General features: G+C 37.1%; 1 protein-coding gene across 5 annotated transcripts in view; it reads left to right on the top strand.

Moving 5' to 3' along the window:
- Positions 1–16,992, top strand: part of LOC121738191 (rho guanine nucleotide exchange factor 11) — a 138,682-nt gene that overhangs the window by 109,488 nt on the left and 12,202 nt on the right. The window lies entirely within an intron of this gene.

Here is a 16,992-nt window from a genome sequence, read left to right as displayed (position 1 = left end):
AGCGGGTGTTTTAGATAATAGATAGGGTGTGGTGGAATGAAGTGCGGATATTTTGGGTACTATTTTGGATCTATTTAAGGTTAAGCCTTTGTACTACTAAGATAGAATAATTTTACTATGGGAAAACAACCATTAAAATGTCACGTAGTATAGGCGAGGTTTTCGTTGAGCAAATCCTTCAAGAAACATTCAAATATTATGTACCTAGTTGTGTTTTTCGGGATTAGATTAGGGTTTTACAAAACAGAATACGAATACTGGAAATCTGTTGCGATCAATTATCTTCTTAGCACCATTTTAGATTTTATTCAAACTCGTAACATTTTTTCCTTTCTTTTTAAATTTTTTACAATAGGTAATCAAGTATCAACTAATCATGTATACTAAGCTTTTGTAATTTTACCAAAGTTTGCTATCAGGTATCGTATGTGAACTTTTTTTAGTGTCCGGTTTCGATTTTTTTAGATGGAAGATCAATGATTATCCTAACAGCGTTGTCTATTAGCTAATATTGTGATGTTAACCAATCAAAAGAGCTAGTGATATACCTACTCCTAAAAAAACTCAAAACCGTGAATCTCGTTCTTTATAACAAAAATCGCCTTCTCTCATCCCTTATACCATTGACCGTTCTAGATTTATGTTTCGATGGCTCCGCGAATTCGGGAAATGGCCCGTCACATTACTCTTCCGCATTCCTGCTGTCCTGGTATCTTAGTCAGACGGGGATACCCTTGGATGCAGTGATTGATCAGCGTTTCTGTGGCTCTGGTACTTTGTTGTTGTCAGTGTACTACTACTCTTCAACATTTCTGATGTTCTGGTATCTTACTCGAACGGGGATACCCTTGAAGGAAGTGATAGGTCAGCGCTTCTGATGCCTTTGCTGAAAAACTTGAAGTATTTCTGAGCTTCTTACGAGTTACATGCAGTTCCTGGTACTTTACTTACGGCCGTTCCCAATATTCAATCTATCTCTGGTTTGACATACAACCGATCGCAGCTAACATTGAATTGACATAAAATCATAAACTTATAATATACCGTCGTATAGACCACCTGACAACCCGAAAATGCGTGAACATTTTTGATCTGTCAATGTGTGCGTGTGCTAGTGATGTATATTTTACTATCGATAGTATAGTATTTTGCTATCGATAGTTTAGTCCGTTCGATTTATTTTACCTGAGTTTCTATAATAAATAAATAATATGCAACTTTGACAGATTTTGTATTTCAAATTAGGTATCATACATTTTAATTGGCAAAAAAGGTGACGATTTAAAAGTAGATACACATTTTCGTTTGGAATGATTTTTCAATCGTCATTCGTCGGATATGTTATGACTTAATACATGAGGTTCTTATAGGGGTAATTAATATATATAATAATAACACATTATAAAGTTACTTATTTATTACTCAGGTAAAATCTATCTGGTAAATCAGCCCTTACATAGCCGCATTGAAAGTTAACGATGAAAGTAAACAACACACATAATATATTATATTTTATTTTTAAATTAAATACATATCATAAAATATCATAATACTTTTGGGAGTGCCTCCGCTGCCGGCGCCGGCTCCCAAAAATATCAGTAACTAGATGTCCCGCGCGGCTTCGCCCGCGTAAATTAGGAATTATACAGAAACCGTAAATTTTCCCATAAAAAATATTTCCCCCGTTTTTCCCACATTTTCCTGAGTTTCTTCGGTCGTATTAGTCTTAGCGTGATAATATAATATAGCCTATAGTCTTATTCGATAAATGATCTATCTAACACTGAGATAAGTTTTTAAATCGGACCTGTAGCTCCTGAGATTGACGCGTTCAAGAAAACACACTCTTCAAGTTAATATTAGGTAGGTATAGATTTTTTTTAGTTATCGCTTGTCAAACTCGAGTCTCGATCTAAAACACTATGAAATGGTATAATATGGTAGTGATGATGATGATGATGATGATGAATAATGTAATTTGCATAGTAGCATATGCTTTCTGTTCTTAAAACAACGCCGAATCTCCCAAATTTGTATCTATAAAGAATCAGGAGTTCTCTCAGCACCTTCCGAACCACGGTATACCGGTATATCTCGGTGCAAAATCTTACTTTTTGGTAGCATATGCTTAGAATACTTCTCACGAAACCGAAGTCACCACATGTTTCCCTATAAGTTTTGAGGAATTCCCTCGATTACTTATGGATCCTACATCAGATCACCACTTTTGTGAATATAATACCAAATTGGGATGATACCCTATATACCAAAAGAAAAATTTTGAAAATCGGTTAACAAACGGCGGAGTAATCGTTGAATATAAGAAAACGAACATAACACCTCCCCCATTTTGAAAGTCGGTTTAAATTGTAGCCTATGTGTTATTCTGATGTATAAGCTATATTATTGTAAAGTTTCATTAAAATCCGTTCAGTAGTTTTTGCGTGAAAGAGTAACAAACATCCATACATCCATACATCCACACATCCACACATCCATACATCCATACATCCAAAAAAATTTTCGCCTTTATAATATTAGTAAGATGGGAACCGGCGGTAAGTATACTGCCGGCAGCCGAGATATGAAACAACGACTGCCGGCGCTGGCACTCAAAATGGGAGCCGGTGATAATGCGTAAAGCGCTAGGTTCCAGTGCCGATACACAAATTTTAAAAAGAAATAATAATTATAATCTCAATTTATATATTCGACTTTACCGACTTCCAAAGGTGAAGGTTTGGTACCTATTTGTTCGGCTGTGGATATTTTAGTTTTTTGTGATGCATTTTCTTAGCTTAGCTTTACCTTAGCTACCTTTTTTCAGCTACCAAAAAGTAAGATTTTGCACCATAGCTACAGTTATAAACTCCGTGGTATACTTCCGAAGGTACTGAACAGAACTTCAGATTCCTTATACATGTTAGAGAGTTTCTGCGTTGCTTAAAGAAGCAAAGATATTGTATTTAAATGCTACTATGCAGATCACATTATCAGCATCATCATCACCACCATTAACCCATCCAAGATTCAAGCCCCATACGAGCACCGGTGATCGCGACAACAATAGAATACAATAGCATTTCCGGGAATCCCCGATCGAAGGATTCATATAATTATATGCATAATTATGCATCCTTACAATTATTATGACCTTATTATATGTACCTTTCATAGTCATTTAGCTCAAGTCTGATGTTTTTGATCATTATTCTGTTTGACAAGCGATGTTTGCCGAATAGGCGCCGGCAGCCTATTCGGCAAACTTCGGAGTTCGGAAAACGGCGCCGGCAGCCATTTCGGCAACCGGCGCCGGCAGCGGAGGCACTCCCTAATACTTTTTATTACAATTATTTTTAACCGACTTCCAAAAAGGAGGAGGTTAGACGTTCGGCTGTGGGTGTATTTTTTATGTATGTTCAACGATTACTCCGCCGTTTGTGAACCGATTTGAAGGTAAAGACAATAGTAATATTATACTTAAATGAACTAAAAAGTATTAAATAATCCTTATTCTGTACTCAGTATTTCTGTTCTCAATCTTCATAATTTTGAAGTCGGTACCAGTCCAATTAATAAGTATATAAGTTGCAGTTATACCTATTCTGTCAGAGAACTGTCTATTATGTTATTGAAAGCTGCATTCAATGAGTATTAGATTCAAGTGACTGATCTGTGAAACCTTGATTTTATACTAGGTATGTCAAAAGATAATTATTATTAAAAAATAATCGTTGAAACAAGATAATATGTCCTTTTTAAAGGTGATAAATATAAAGGTAAATGTTTTTTATTTTAGTTTTATGTTATTGTAAAATATCGATAAGCATATCGATAAATTTGATTCAAGCACTAGCGTATATGTAAAAAATTTTGATGAAAAATTTTTCTTCAAAATTTGTGTAATATAAGAACAATAGTACCTTTAGTTACGCAAAATATGAAAGTAAAAGGGAGGATTCATAATATTTTATTTGAAATAGAGAGCTAAAGACAGAATATAGCAAAAATAAACACATCGTAGCAATTAGGGCATGAAGATTAATTACCTGTGAAATGTATATTTTTCAGGATTATTCTTATGATTTACACTGCAATCAAGTACAGAACAAGTAACCATTTTTAAATATAATAATATTTATTAAAAATAACAAACAAATTGAACAATATATTGGAAATACCGAAAAGGCATAAAAACGATGACGACTTTTGACGACCTGTCAAATAAAAGTTGTTACAATTTTTATTAGACTGCCTCTCTCTTTTCATCTTGTTATAATTCCATAAAGGATTTTCTTCTCTCTCGCACTCTTTGTTGGTCTATTTATGTCTCTAATGTCTAATGTAAGCTATTCCTATCTCTAGTAGGGCAAAACTAGAGATAGATCAAATATTGGGAACGGCCGTTAGCCCTTTACTTATGACAGAGATACCCTTGGAAAAGCATTGCTTCTCTTCAGCATTTCTGCTGTCCTGGCACCTCACTCCTGATAAGGATACACTTTAAGTTGATTGTCCTTTGGCCTTTGTGCTTCTGAGGATCTTTTCGATCTAGGCCCCTTTCCATATTGGCCCAAACTACGTCGATCAGGGGCATAGGTTCGTAATCGTTTGTAATGAAGCCTCTTTGACTTCTTAAAGTTTCTGCTGCTCTAGTATAATACTGGGCACTTATTTGAGAATTTAGCTATCTGTTACACTAGATGAGTAACATGTGCGTTGCCAATCTTTTAGATACAATCTTATTTTTCATTACGCCACAAACGGATTTCGTTTTGTTTGTGTATGTTGGCGGTTTTTATTTTTACGACCGTCTGTCTGTCTGTACAGTGTTGCCAATTTCAATAAATACCAGATTATATTACGAATGCTGGGAAGATAAAATTTTATGATTAAATGAAATTTAGATTAGAGAATGGCGGATTTTCAATCTCGAATTTTAATGAAGTTGTTAATATGTTTCGTCGAAATTAGTTTATTGTGGAAACCGTACAGTCTTCCGGATTAATAATGTGTCTGTCTGTCTGCATACCAAATTTCATCAAAATCGGTTCAGCGCTTTAAGCGTGAAAAGGTAATAGACAGACTGCCATACTATTACATTAGTATTCATTGTTGTATGCAAGAAATAAATCATAATAAAAAGCGCAGTTTAATTAATCATAATTTGCAACCTGTTAAAAATCCAAAATGTTGCTACATAAGATCAAAGACTTGAAATCCTATAATATCGTATTTCGACGAGAAAATTTATTTCATCGCTTTATTTATAAAATATGTACGCGAAAAAGTCGTTGTTTTCAAGGATGGTTTGAAAATATCCAAACATACAAACGCTGTGTTGAATCTGCCTTTGACGGCGCGAAAATATTTATCTAAAACAGGATTAAAATAATAATCGCGTTGTTTTGATCAAAACCCACTGTAGCAGCGACCAGAATCTTAAAAATATTGTTCCAAGATCGAAACGTAAACAATTAGATGAAGACTGAATCGTTTAAAGTGTCCGTCGACTGTTACCTTTAAGAGCATACACTAGGAGCGACAGAAATTGAAAATAGGTATTTGAAAATGTATTGCTGTCTCACCAATCTCAAGTCTCCCACCGCAGAGCGCGATGGAGACAACACGACAAAAGTTCTAATAAAAGAACAGAAAATCTTCGATTCGTTGTCCGCTGATTCCATCTCCAAAACTTGACCGATTTAAGTACTTTTTTATTAAAAAAAATAAAACATAGGAACACAGCTCAAGCCTTGAGCTGTGTTCCTATGTTTTATTTTTTTTTTTGTATATTTTAGCCAGTTTCGTTTTCTAGGTGTTTGAACACAGAGGAAAATCTGGCCATTTTTTTGGGTTTTTGGACGTTCTTATCTTTTTAGGGTTCCGTACCTCAAAAGGAAAAAACGGAACCCTTATAGGATCACTTTGTTGTCCGTCTGTCCGTCTGTCAAGACCCTTTTTCTCAGGAACGCGTGGAGGCATGAAGCTGAAATTTATATCAATTACTCAGGTCTACTGTCCCTTGAAGCTGTGAAAAAATCAAACTTCTAAGCCAACGCAATCAAAAGATACAGCCGTTTATGCCGCAAATTTTCGACACTTGCAAGGGAATCAAAACCTACAGGGTGCTTCCCGTGAACTCAGAATCTTGAAATTTGGTACGAAGCAACGTCTTATAGCATAGATAAAGGAAAAATTACGAAAACCATAAATTTTTAGTTACATCACATAATATATTTTTTTTTAATAATTTTAAACTTACTACCCATTTCCTCATAAACGCGTAGAGGTATTAAATTGAAATTCATACTAAATACTCAGGTCTATAATACCTTTAAGCTGTCGGAACCCTCGGTGCGCGAGTCCGACTCGCACTTGGCCGGTTTTTTAAGAATAAAATTATGAAAAAAAGGAAAACATAGGGATGTGCTAATAGTGGCCATAGATATTCAGGAAAAAAATCATAACTCTACCGGCATTATCCAGGGAGAAAACAGGGGACAACGTTTGTATGAGAAACGACGGTGTGGACTCCTCTTAAGAGGGCGACTAACCACAAAAATCAAACATCGTCCTTCTCTCTTCACACTCACGCCCGTCTTTCATATGCCAGGTGAAAAAGAACGACGCGGATTCATCGCCAAATTATTAGTTTTTTCTCAATAACTAGATAAATATGCAACATTTAAAAAATCCGCTAGGTCGATCTCTTAATGATAGAATTTTATACAATGTGTTAAAATATTTACTTAGTTCAATGTACGGTTATGGTAATAAATGAAAAATTCGTGAAAATTAGATGCATCTTTGTGATTTTTAGGGTTCCGTACCTCAAAAGGAAAAAACGGAACCCTTATAGGATCACTTTGTTGTCCGTCTGTCCGTCCGTCCGTCTGTCAAGACCCTTTTTCTCAGGAACGCGTGGAGGTATGAAGCTGAAATTTATATCAATTACTCAGGTCTACTGTCCCTTGAAGCTGTGAAAAAATCAAACTTCTAAGCCAACGCAATCAAAAGATACAGCCGTTTATGCCGCAAATTTTCGACACTTGCAAGGGAATCAAAACCTACAGGGTGCTTCCCGTGAACTCAGAATCTTGAAATTTTGTACGAAGCAACGTCTTATAGCATAGATAAAGGAAAAATTACGAAAACCATAAATTTTTAGTTACATCACATAATATATTTTTTTTTAATAATTTTAAACTTACTACCCATTTCCTCATAAACGCGTAGAGGTATTAAATTGAAATTCATACCAAATACTCAGGTCTATAATACCTTTAAGCTGTAACAAAATCAAACTTCTATGTCAACGCAATCAAAAGAAACAGCAATTTAAGCTGCATATTTTGAAACTCGCAAGTACTCGCAAGGGAATCAAAACCTAAAGGGTACTTCCAGTCGACCTAGAATCTTGAAATTTGGCATGAAGCAACGTTTTATAGCACACATAAAGGAAAAATTCCGAAAACCTTAAATTTTTAGTTACATTACAAAATATATATTTTTTAATAAATATAAACTTATAACTTTTTTCCTCATGAACGCGTAGAGCTATCAAGTTGAAATTCATATCAAATACTTAGATCTAATTGACGAACTTTGTAAACCTTGCAGGTTTGTACGGAACCCTCGGTGCGCGAGTCCGACTCGCACTTGGCCGGTTTTTTGTTATCGAGAAAATTTTAAGATATCGTGTTTTTGCTCAGATCGAATTCTCGGAAATATAATGTAGTATCTAATTATAGAAAATGAAACAATTCGGGGCTTACTTTCAAGTATAAAAATGAATTATAAAATCGACACTTTAGGGTTAGTCGCCCCCTTAAGGGCGAAGCCAAACAAGCGTAATTTGTGAGTGAGTCGCAGAATTTCGGTCCGGCAGAATTCTGCTGCATTCAGTTTCATACAAAAGTCCTGTTTGATTCACACGAGCGTAATTTTGTGAGTCATGATTTGTATGAAAAGATATTTACGCGGCAGAAATTCTGCGACTCACGACTCACAAATTACGCTCGTTTGGCTTCACCCTTAGTGTCTAAACACACTATGCCGAATTTACGCGGCGGAAGTTAGACTTGATTCCGCCTTTTTTTTTATGAAATAAGGGGGCAAACGAGCAAACGGGTCACCTTTTAAGAGGGAATAGGGTAATAGGGGAGGGTAAGGATGGGATGGGTTGTTTCACGCCGGTTTTCTGTTAGAACGTGGTATTTCTCCGGTCGAGCCGGCTCATTCGTGCCGAAGCATGGCTCTCCCACGTATAAAATAAAATGTATTTTAAATTAACGATTACATGCCGAAATTCCGTCGCGTTATATTGTATGCGTTTGACATTGCTGACGTAATCATGCGGAATTTCCGCCGCGGAACTTCGGCATAGTGTGTTTAGACACTTACAGTTCACCCTTAAACCACTGAACCGATTTGATCAAGTTTGATACTATGAAGATACTTTGAGTCCACGGAAAGAACATACGATAGTTTTTGTTGTGCTAAGATGCACGGTTCCGCCGCTATTAGCTTGGTTTAAAGACGAAGAGGCACTACAAACACACAGACATACACTTTTCCATTAACACTATATTATAACTCACATACGGTTTTGCTTGATTGAGCGATCACGTAGAGTAAAAACCACGGCTCGGGCTTTCGTCCACACATTCAGTATTGCTCGATAGTTTTTAACTCTAAATCGAAATATTTACTTCAATCGAGCCGGCTCGATGCGAGCCTTCTAGCTGTGAGTTTTGCGGTCCACACAGTAATTATTACTCGATTTGGAGTAAAACTATCGAGCAAAAACTTAGCATAAGTGTTGCTTCTAAACAGAGTTTACGTACCAAGATATTGTGTACCCCCACACCTTCTTTAGGAGTGTACCATTCCTTGACCCGACCTATTTCTTTGGCATTTATGCCACCCTAGTGTACGTCGCGTCAAAAGGTGAGATTCACCGCGAGCATTCACGTGTTACATTAAAAATTCGATTTTGAGCATTACATTACAATACTACCTCCCTAACTGACGAGCATTCGCGTGTAGTAATAGAATATTCGACTGAGCATTCCATAGCTAGTTGATGTTACAAGTTGTATCAAGATATTACACACTGTATCATTACAAGGTGCGCAGTAATGCTCGGCTCTCCTCCCTCACTGATGTAATGCTCGAATCTGTAACGTTACATTACAAGCGAATGCTCCCGGTGAGGAAGCACCTTTACGATATTAGGATAACATGATTTATTCTAGGAGTTAGCAGATGCGATGATATTTTTAGATATTTACGATGATAATTTTAGATATTTCTTTGGTATTCAGAGCGTTATTTGAATAAATACTATGAAATTGCAGAATATTGCGACTGTGTAAGATGAACATTTTGATGTTATGCTACTGCTTAGGATGTTTTGGGGAACTGTACATTTTGCTAGTAAGCTAATTAAGTCGATAACCTAGTTTTGTCATAAACCTTATCCTCAGATCCACAGAATAAGCAGACAAAATTGCATTAAAATCGGTACAGTAGTTTCAGAACCTCTATGCAAACAAACTTTTCCTCTTTATATTAGAACTAGATGTCGCCTCCGTTGCGCCAAAATTCGTTTATCGCGCGGGAACCGTACATTTTTCCGGAATTAAAAAGTATCCTATGTCCCTTCCCGGGACTTAAAGTATCTCCATACCCAGCTTAATCGGTTTAGCGGTTTAAGACGGACAGACACACTTTCGTATTTATAATATTAGCATGGAAGTATGTATGTTGCTGACCGAAAATAAAGAGATATGACCAAAATATAGAGATAGAGAGCTATCTCTATATTTTCTGTTATCAGTAGCACCATTTACTGTTATCTAACCATTGCCTAATTGATATGGTGGTTTTTATGGAGTTGTAGTCAGTTAAAAGTCATTCAAAGGTCAAAGTCATGGTAACACCCTCTTCATGTAGGATGTTGGATATCCATGTTTGCCAGCATGATTGCCAAGCTGTTATAGCACAATCAACGTCGATCGTGGGCCCTTCTGCGTGTTCATAATCGTTTACATTGCTCAAACATTGGCTAAATGCTAATGCCAAACATGTAAGTCGAGAAGACTTTTTTTATGATTAAATTGTAGGTTCACCATTTGATTGTTCATGTTAGCCTGGTGATTCTCGAGTTAGATATAGTTTGGCTGAACAATGATGGTTTTGACTTTTGGTCATGGTGGAGTAAATGTGGTTGTGATCAAATGGTGGTTGTGATCACCTGGTGGTTGTGATCACCTGTTGACGGTGATGATGATGCGCAGGTAGTATGACGCCAACTCCGCGCCCTAACGAGCGATCGTAACAGTTTGTGGCCTAACCACCATCACCGAGACGTACGTAGTGTGTGGTATATGCTATAAGCGGTAGCGATCTAGAGATGGTGCGCAGTTTCTACGATTGGAAATTGGGTTTCGATTTTAAGTTTTAAGTTTGAGTTGAATTTTAACGTCAAAAGCTATAATAATATCAAATTTTAGGCTAATAATTTGGTTATAATCCGTTTCGGCGTAAAAATTCACCCACTCATGTTCACAAACTTTTAAAATATATTGTAAGTGAAATTGTCGCCAAAAACTTTTGCTACTGCTCTTCACTTTCTGCTCTGCTTTGGAGTTTACGGATGAATTTTGAAATAAAAAGTTTTGCGCGCAACCAACAAAACCTTTCCTACTGCTTTTTATAATATTTTGCTTTGGAGCTTAGGAGATGAATTTTGAAATCCAAAGTTCCTCCGTAACTTCTGCCGAATTCGTTTAACGCGCATTTAAATTCTCCTTGATAGTTTTATTTTGCTATGTTCTTTTCCGGATCTCAAGGTATCTCCCCTTTTGAAATCAGGACTGTTATTTAAGCTAGAAGAGGCTATCAGACGGACGGACACACTTTCGGATTATACTATCACTGATCGCTATTCGCTACCGCTTGTGCCTTTCACTGTATACCGTCTTATGACGTCACAAGGGCGTGTGTGTATACAAACCATGTGTATACTGCTTGTATACAATGTGTATACAGTGTATAGTGTGTGTATACAGTAGGACGTTAGCAAACTTCGTAGTGGCGCGTGCTAGGTGATGGGCGATGGCTCAGTGGATAATGATAGGTCACAAGTTCGAATTTAAATGAGGGATTTTCTTTTTGTCTTACTTTTGAATATAGCTATTGCTTTACATCAGGGGTTCCCAAATTTATTTTGTCTATCGCCCATTTTGAGAAAAAAATTTGTTTTAACGCCCCCCATTGTTTCAACATAAAATGCATCCAGATAAAATGAAATTACAAATCACCACTCAAGCCTCTAAACAACGCCCCTATTTTTTTATGGGTCCCACGCCCTTTAGACCTTCAGCGCCCACACCCCGGGTTATCGCCCACTTTGGGAAAGGCTGCTCTTCATAATATTTGTTTCAGATGTTGACCGTATTTTCGGTTCTCCGAAGTTGGTTTATCGCGCGGAAACCGTACATTTTTCCCTAATTGAGACGATCCATTGTTGAAATCGACAATGGATTTCGCCGTACAAATTCATCAAAATCGGTTTAACTCGTAACTCGTGAGGAAGAAATCGACATTCAGACATTTTGGCATTGCGTGTACGGTTTCCGCGCTGTTAACAAATTGTCGGAAAGTATAGTTGCAGTAACGTCATACCTTTACAAAAATGCATAAAACCTTCTTAAATCTTGAAAGAACTCCAAAATACAACCCCAAAACTGAACATTCTAGGGAAAGAGAAATCCTAAGGCTCTGTCCCCATCAGACACGGCGCGGCGCCGCCACCGTGTTACGGCACGACGCCGCCACCGTGATACGGTACGGCGCCGCACCGTGTCACGGTGCCGCGTACTGTGCGTCCCTATTCAGTCGATATTTGCGCTCGAACGAGAGTGCTTGTCTGGATAATGGATATGGATCGCGAAAAAATTATTCTCTTGTTGTTACTAAGACGAAGATTGAAAAAGAATCATTAAATATTTTTTGAAGTCGGTTAAAAAGAAACCGAGGAAATTTTATCTATTATTTATTATAGACAAAATTTCCTCGGTATACATGACAATATTTGCATTACGCGACTTTGATATGTATTTTCATATTATGCCTGGTTCAAGTTTGGACACAAATTTTGTTCGGAAGTTTCACCAGAATAGGGGCGCACGGTGCACCGTACACGGCACCGTGTCACGGTGCGGCGCCGTACCGTATCACGGTGGCGGCGCCGTGCCGTGTCTGATGGGGACGCAGTCTAACTTACGATAAACTAAGTGTACATCCACCCTTACACCCTCAAATCCACAACCGAGTGTGCGCACAGCCTTACGGCCAGTCCGCTATCACCTCCAGTCTTCAGTCTTCCCCCAGTCGCGTAGCTAACGCGTCAGCGGTCGGACGCGAGTGTTTAGGGGTGTAGAGGGGGTGAAATTTAAAAAAGGTGTGAATTTTTTGATATTGCGGTAGATTTTTTTGGAGATATTCCGAGGAAAATCTCTTAGTTTTCTTTATGGATTTTTTTGGTTTCTTTGTGAGTTATGTGAAGGGTAGAATTGACTTGTGATGTGCATTTTTGGTATGGCATTTTGTTTTAGAATTGATGCGTTTAGAATAGTTTTTGAATTTAGGTAAATACAAATAATCTTTTTCTAATTGTTGTACCTAAATACATACTTTGTTATTCATACAAATTGGTTTTGTTGTTCTTCAGAATAGAATAATTAATAAAATTAAACATTTTAGTAAACTTAATATTACCTGTAAGTTCGTTGCTCCTAAAATCAGTTTATCTCGCGAAAACCATACATTCTTCCAGGATAATACACGTCCTAATTATATTCTTTTCGGAACTCCTAGCATCTTCCTCGTTTCAAATTTCATCAAAATCGATGCAGCCGTTTAGGACGAGTGGTATTAACGGACGAACAGAAAATTATATATTAACATTAATTAACACTAATTATCAATTAATTACAACAAATTGAATTTACTTGTACTAGGAAAGCATAAGGTAAAAGAAGGTCTCGCAACACGGAACCTAGAACTGTTTAGCATTGCTATAAGGATCTAACGTCCTTTAAGGTATAGAAGATATGTTATATTGTAGGAAAAACTAGATTTTTTCTTATTTATAACCCTGTATACTGGTGTATTTGTATACTATATACGGTATATTCAATTAAAATATAAATTCTTTACTATTATAAAGTTGTTTGAAATTATTTTAGAAAGAAACTTGCATTTAGCGCCACTTATATAAGTATAGTGTGGTCGCTGAATAGAAAGAAATTCGATTAATCTTGCTCCTTGTCTTTTTCACTCGCACTGTATGAAAATTTTGGTACCTTTTTTCCACGTACACGTTATGACTTATGCGAGCCGCATAACAATATTTTCGTTTTCCTGTGAAAGGGACACAGCTATAGTTTGGACGAATTCTTCTCTTTTCAGTGACCAGACTGTAGCATCATAATGCGTCTGTTTTAAAATATTTGTACTGAATACTCTTTGCGAAGTTATTATTAAAATTAATGAATATTATGTTGTTTGAAACATCTCATAATTTTCGGCGTTCTGTATACATTTAGTATGCCAAGTATCTTCATTAGAGTTAATAACAATCTTTTGTTTATGATATCCTAGTAGCAGATGCCTCATATAATTATATATGAATGATATGAATCGATTGAAAATGACAAACTTAGACTCAGTTAGGTCGTTTTGTATTTGCTAATTTCTTGATGCGACGCGCACATTATGACGAACCGCAGCGGAGTGGGCCGCATTCTCCATACAAGTTTTATGAAGTAAAAAATGTATAAAGTGCGGCCCGCTGCGTTTATTATAACGAATACGATAATGTGCACATACTTTGTAGAATATTTCCGACGCCTGAACTGTAAACATTTTAAACCGTTTAACATACGAACGCGTTACGAAGTCGTAAATTTCCGTCGTTAAAATTTATTGCGAAACGCAAGTCTGTTGGCCGAATTATATAAAAAAAATCGGGTAAGGTCTTACCGGGATCTAAAAGGAATATTCACAACTGAAATTGGAACTCTAGTCTATTTAGTACAGCCTTTCCTAAAGTGGGCGATAACGCCCCCTTGTGGGCGCTGAAGGTCTGAAGGGGGGCGTTGTGGGACCCAGAAAAAATGGGGGCGTTGTGTTAGAGGCTTGGAGGGTGATTTATTTCATCCGGATGCATTTTAAATTGAAATAATGGGGGCGCTTAAATATAACTTGTTCTTAAAGTGGGCGGTAGACAAAATAAGTTTGGGAACCTGTGATTTAGTATGTATAACGTAGAAAGAGACGACTTTCCTTTTTCCCTTCCCATCCCTACCCTCCCCTATTCCCTCTTAAAAGGCCGGCAACGCACCTGCAGCTCTTCTGATGTTGCGAGTGTCCATGGGCGACGGTAGTTGCTTACCATCAGGTGACCCGTTTGCTCGTTTGCCCCCTTATTTAATTAAAAAAAAAAAAAAAAAAAACGTGTTTCGATCTACAGCTCTATTTCATCCATAGTTTTAGAATAGAGCTCAGACTTTTTCTCCGGTAATCCGAAGTACCGAATTTTTCAGCAATTCATTGCTGTCGCTGCGGCGCAGTGTTGCCTGCAGTTTCACCTTAAACGCCAACGTTGCATAATTATTTTTGTTGATAGATGGGATTTTTGGCGTTCTTGGGCAATAACCAATCAGGTTACTCGGGTCCTTACAGTTCATTTGGATTTTTTTTATGAAATAAGGGGGCAAACGAGCAAACGTGTCACCTGGTGGAAAGCAACTTCCGTCGCCCATGGACACTCGCAGCATCAGAAGAGCTGCAGATGCGTTGCCGGCCTTTTAAGAGGGAATAGGGGAGGGTAGGGATGGGAAGGGAAGGGAATAGGGGAGAGGATTGAGCCTCCGGTAAACTCACTCACTCGGTAAAACACAGCGCAAGCGCTGTTTCACGCCGGTTTTCTGTTAGAACGTGGTATTTATCCGGTCGAGCCGGCCCATTCGTGCCGAAGCATGGCTCTCCCACGTCTAAAATATATCATAAAAATTTTCATGATAAATCATCTTGTATTGGATAGATTGGTTGGGTTAGGTTGTTTCTCAATCTGTTTCCAATGATTAATACTATCAGAACGTAATGTTGTGCTAATCTAAACTTTAGTAAATATAATCACAGTAACTATTATTCGACTAAACCCCGCAACCCTGAAATCAAAAGTACAACGTTACAAGTGTAAGAAAACTTAAATTGTAACTATTTACCAAAAAGTGCAAAAGTGTAGTCGAACGACAACAAACGTTCGAAGTGCACAGAAGCGTAGCAACGATTGTGCGAAGCGAAACAACAAGACTGCGAAGCGTAGCTACTATTATGTGTCAAGTGTGAAGCGTGACGTAACCATGGCAACGCAGCCGCCTCGAGTTTCTCGCAATGTGTCGCTGCCGGCCGGGAGACAGCCCCCCACAGTGGGGATGCTCGCGAGGAGGACACTGTCTGAGAGGTATTACATACTATTGATGTTAGACTTCGGTTAGTTGTGTGACTTCCATCAGTTTAATGACTTTGGGTTGTTATGTATGCTTTTATGTAGAGTTGTATGACTTCGGTTCTCTAAACGAAGTGTCACAACTTCGTATAACTTCGCTTCTGTGACCGAAGTGTTCCAACTCTTTTTATTCGGTTACTTCGGTTCGGTTCGGTGTAATTACTTCGGTTGGAGTAATGATTTCGCCTAGCTGGACCACTTAACGTTATCCAGTACTACTTTGCTGTATGATGAACGACTTCGTTGTATTTTCTGTTGTATTGCTTCGCGTTAATTTAAATGACTTCGTTAAATGATCATTGATCATTTACTTTGCTGACAAATAAATATATCTACGGCTATATTTCAAGGAATTAGTTGTAATTCTATTTATCGACGTCAATAAAAAGGTGCGTTACATTCAGTTGGTATTTTAAATCCCGTAAATGTATTTTAAATGCATTTTATGTTAACAACTAATCATTGAACAAAACTCGTATCGCTTCCGTTGATAGTGTATGTCTGTATACAATGTTTTTACACTGATTCATCTGTCTGACATTATATCAATGTTCAATTGTACTATAGCAAAGTTGCTCCTCGATCAGGATGCTTAGTAAAATTGTATTTGAAAATTTAGAGGGCGAAGTTGGAAATCAAAATAACATTTGACATAAGCAAGCGCCATGTCACTTAACGACTCGTTAAATCAGATTCTTGTACATTACCTATTTTTAATGATTTGGGAGAGACAAAACGATAAGCTTAGGACCTATCCCTAAGTAACCGCGCTTTTTGAGTTTTGGTTCTTTGTTTAATCACTAGCAGTATTTACAAAAATAATAGAGTCATAATATTAATCTTAATCATTAAAGAATTTAAAATATTTACGTAATTGTCTTTCTAATTAGAAAATCTTCAAAGACGTCTGCCAATATGCGTCAAACAGTTCTAAAATAGTTAAACCATAATAAATACTGTAGCTATTTTGATGACGTTTCAACGTCTACGTTTTATGCGTTCCTGGTAATTATTGAATATTGATATTATATCGTCTAGGTATAGAAGGGGAAATGTCCTTAACTTTAATTTAATGAAGAGTTTGACAGAAGCCGCAATGAGGCCCATGTTTTTAAATATTAAATTTATAGTAAATACAGACACATAACTTTACAAGGCTTGTTTGCATTAATATCTGGCATATTGTAAAAGACACGACAGACAAAGACAGCGGACTTTGAATAGTTTAAGGTTGTGTAAATGTCATTATTAGTAAGAGAAGTATCTGCGATTATATTTTTGATTTATAAAACAAAATTCGAACCTGCGAGTTGCGACTACTCTTTTGGCCGAGTACAATTTTTTGTCGCTTTTTGCCTTTTTCTTGTAGTAAACTGCCTCCCGTCGAAAAGCGACACAAACTCGCT

Source organism: Aricia agestis, chromosome 22 (assembly GCF_905147365.1).
Source record: "Aricia agestis chromosome 22, ilAriAges1.1, whole genome shotgun sequence".
NCBI classification, from domain to species: Eukaryota; Metazoa; Arthropoda; class Insecta; order Lepidoptera; family Lycaenidae; genus Aricia; species Aricia agestis.
This window is presented reverse-complemented; position numbering and strand designations above follow the sequence as displayed.